The sequence below is a fragment of the Vicia villosa genome, linkage group LG5 (genome assembly GCF_029867415.1).
Source record: "Vicia villosa cultivar HV-30 ecotype Madison, WI linkage group LG5, Vvil1.0, whole genome shotgun sequence".
NCBI classification, from domain to species: domain Eukaryota; kingdom Viridiplantae; phylum Streptophyta; class Magnoliopsida; order Fabales; family Fabaceae; genus Vicia; species Vicia villosa.
Genome location: NC_081184.1, coordinates 67,007,403 through 67,011,860, shown reverse-complemented (window position 1 = coordinate 67,011,860; position 4,458 = coordinate 67,007,403).

Sequence of the window (4,458 nt, the reverse complement as noted above, 5' to 3'; positions counted from 1 at the left end):
CGTCGACGCAGTCAAGAAATACTTCGCCTAAATAAACAAAAGAACAGCTCGCTAAGTTGAAAACTCGCAAAGAGCGGCTTAGGCAAAAAAGAGCGTCTCGGTGAATCGAAAACCCGAAAGGGCGATTCAGGCAAAAGTTAGAGACATAAAAAATAAACAATCAATCCCGGTAAACTTAAAACCCGAAAGGGGTAGTTTACGCAAAAGTTAGGGATATATGGCAAGTAACTGTGTTCAGGACACACTTGATCATTCAAAATCCATAGCGGAGTATTCATCAACAGTAGGTCATCTTCTACGAAGCACGAATACAGCGCAACTCGGAATGGAAGGGAAAGATAACGGTCGTCACGTTTCATCGTAGCCCTTTTCCCGAAAATTACCAATTTCCAACTTTGTAAATACTCCATGGAATCAAGCATTTGGCTGATTACCATTCCATATATAATAATTTGAGCCTTGTGCTTTTCCTTTGCAATCTAGTCTTATTCAGTTTCTTGAAATGCATTTTAAGTTTAAACAGTCAATTTCTTGAAACAATTTTTTTCATAAAATAAAATGAATTTACTTGCAAAAATAAAGGTGAAATTTCTTTCTAAGGTTTACAAACAATATGAAGAATGCAAATAGTTGCTCCGAGAACGGTTGAGACTCCGGGAACCAATATTTCCCCATGAGGTCGCTTTGCGAACATCTCCCGATGACGGATCTTTATTTCAATTCATATTACTAACTTCGGACAGCGGACAACTGATAACCAGATATTCCCAACAGAGTTCGAACTACAAGAAGAGGACATCTTCTGATCAACAAGAATTCAAGTCGTATCTTAGGATTTTACATCCGCGACAATTTTATCCACATTCACTTTACATTTTATCATTGTCATAATATTCATGCATACATTACATCATAATTGCATAGCCGAATCAGGCTTTGATCCTATGAATGCCTAAGTCATTGAGGCATGAACTCAAGTTTCCCCTGCAAGTTCCGGAGAAACTTTTTCCTTCGAAACAACAGTTCATACACAAGGATCTCACCAAGCAAGTCAACAGATGGTAGTCTCCCTCAAAGAGATAGTTTGTTCACTTTTGGAATTCTTTAGCCGAGATTCTCCTGCAAAGCGACATTCGACAGTCTTCTTCAGATAAGATAGTCTGCTTCGCATTTTGGAATTCCCTACAGGTTTGGTATTTCCCCGGCAAGGTCGAGAGATGCCACTTTTTCGTTAGAGAAAATAATTCAGAATCTCCCAGCAGATCGACAAATGATTCCCCAGCAGAATCAGTGAATGGTAGTCTTCATCCAGAAGATAGTTCATGATCCCCAGCGGAGTCAACAAATGGTAGTCTTTCCCCAAGGAAAGACAGTTTGTCTGTTAAATACTCAAGAAATCGACAAATGGCAGTTTCTTCAAACAGTTTGTCTGTTTCAGGAATGTTTAGTTCCCCACAGAGTCGATAAATGGTAGTTTTCCTCTTAGGAAAACAGTTTGTTGATTCCCCAGGCACCAGTCGACGAATGGCAGTTTCCACCCCGAAAACAATTCGTCCGCCTTCAAACAAAGTCATTAGCCCCTCAAAAGAGCGCGGGCCCATATGACAATCTTTCAAAGATGCCAAGTCAAAAGGGAAGATGGTGAAGTTTCTTTATTACCATCAAATGGTATCTCATCTCCAAGTGCTGATGAGAAGTTTGATGAGGAAACAAACCTTTGAAGTTTCTTTATTGCCGTCAAATGGTATCTCATCTCCAAGTGCTGATGAGAAGTTTGATGAGGAAACAAACCTTTGAAGTTTCTTTATTTACCGTTAAATGGTATCTTACCTCCAAGTGCTGGTAAGAAGTTTGATGAGGAAACAAACCTTTGAAGTTTCTTTATTGCCGTCAAATGGTATCTCATCTCCAAGTGCTGATGAGAAGTTTGATGAGGAAACAAACCTTTGAAGTTTCTTTATTTACCGTCAAATGGTATCTTACCTCCAAGTGCTGGTAAGAAGTTTGATGAGGAAACAAACCTTTGAAGTTTATTTATTACCGTCAAATGGTATCTTACCTCCAAGTGCTGGTAAGAAGTTTGACGAGGAAACAGACCGTTGGAAATTTTCTCTTTATCTGAGATATTGTCCAAACACAACTAAGACCAGTTTCGAGATATGGACATCCGAAACAAGGGGGAGGTTGTTTACCTTTTTCTAAGTATCAACACTTAGTTAAAGAGGATGGATTGCGCATCCTACATTGCCATCCATTCACCAGAATCCACATCAAGTATTTCTGCAGGAGTTTGTCTCATCATCCCCCGCCAAGCGCGACAACGGGATCAAGTCATGCAAAGACTATGTCAGTTACAACATCTCAGGAGCGCCCAAAATTCGGGCATTCTTTGATATTTAAGTCTCTTTTACGCAGGAGAGATCGAGATATCAATCTCTCTCCCTCCAGATAAAAGAAACTTAAATAGGGGCATCTGTCATACCCTAATTTTTGACCCCCCTGAGATGGCATATCTTCAGGATTTTTCATCAGGTCAAGACAAGTTCCCAGAGCAGTCACTTCTCCATCTGGTATCCAATCGAGGATGCTCAAAGACAAGAAAGCTCAGGCAAAGGATCAATCAATACAAGGATTAGTCCCTAATACAATCATGAGGCTCAAAAACTTCACTTTTCTCATCTATGATTGATTAGACATCCAGTCATATGAGTACAGGTTTACTCAGGTCACCAGACTAGGGTTTTGAGCCTATCAAGGACTAAAATCAGGGATCACTTTTGGGAAACCCTAAAAAGCCCCAGGGAACCATTCAAAGACATCAATCATCTTCAAATAACTCATATGACAAGATCCACTGGACATTACATCTCATTTCAAAGTCTACAGTCATCATTGTCCTCTGGTCGACAATTAGGGTTTTTGACCTAATTCACCAAGATAGTTGACTTTTAATCAGGGCATGAATCCAAAACTCAAGACATGATTCAAGAATCTCTACTACCTCAATATAATCCATTTACATCATTCATTTGAGGAAAAGATCTTGTTTCTACACAAAAGCCCAAAAATTCACTTTGTCAGGAAAAAGTCAACTGTGAAGGATCATCATTGACTTTTAAGGTTTTTGGTCAAAAAATGACTTTCAAAGATCAATATCATCAATATATGGATGTCAAAGTCATTTGACCAAAGAAATTCAAAGAAATTCATCAAGGAGCGAAAAGTCGGGAATTAGGGTTTTTGAAGGCATGGTGAGAACTCAAAATTTCACCTACACAACTCAAAAAACTTCCAACATGAAAGTTGTAGATCTTGCAAAATAAAACAACATCTTACAAAGGAACTTTTTTCAAAAGATCAACCATTTATGAAGTTTTGGAAATTTTGAAGTTTAGGTCATAAACACTTAGAAATTTTTCTAAGTGTTTTAACCTAGTTTTCTTCCAACTTTGGCCTCATTTTTCACAAATTTGCCAAAGGATTCTGAAGAAACTCCAAACTAATGATTTGAAGTAGATGTTTAGGGCTTTCCAAATTGTGTTCAACCTTCTCCAAATTCAGTTTGAGCTAGGAGTTATGCTTGTTCAAAGTTGGCCTCATGAAGTGAAATTATAGGTCATGTACAATTTGAAACTTTGCAATTTTGTGCATTTTGCTTCACTAAATGATGCTACACGACCTCTAATACATCTGAAGACATGCCATACATTCAAGTTCATCATTGCATAAGGATTAGAGAAGATTCCTAAAACAAGAACATGTGATTATGTAATGATTACTTTTGAGAATTTATGGCAAATTGATGAATCACCCAAGGAATCTTCTCACCAACCAATTAGAGCTCACTTTGCATCTGAATTGTCCCCTAAGATCAGATAGAATCAATGGATAGAGGAGGTGGCTCGAAAATGCAATGATCACACTTGGATATTCTTTGAAATTTCTTCATGACTAAGAAACCAAACTTGCTTCACTAAGCAAGCTCACTCTCCCAATCAGTACTGAGACATTTGCCTATAAATAGAGGCCTCATTCTCATTCAAAAAACACACCAAAGCAACTCAATTCCTTGCTTTCTCTTTCTCTTCTCATGCTTATTGTTTTTCAAAGTTCTTTGGCAAGAAGAATCGTTTTCTTCAAACCAGAGCTCATCTTTGGAAAGTAAGCATTCTAACATCTCAAGAGAGGTCATTTGAGGTGATCCAAGCACCTGGATCACTTCTGTAAGTGGAGGAACACCATTGTTGCTCTCACTTTGGAGCATTTGCAGTTGGAGGTCCATGGAGTAATTTAGGAGGTTCTGAGCCAAGCCAATCATCCAGGCACATTCCTCAGGTCATAGTGAAGCTAACCAGATGGCTGCAGCTCATCTGTAACTCAAGAATCAACACCCTCCATGTTCACTTGAAGCTAAAATCGAGGGAGGACCATAGAGCAATTCAGGAGGATTCAAGCTCC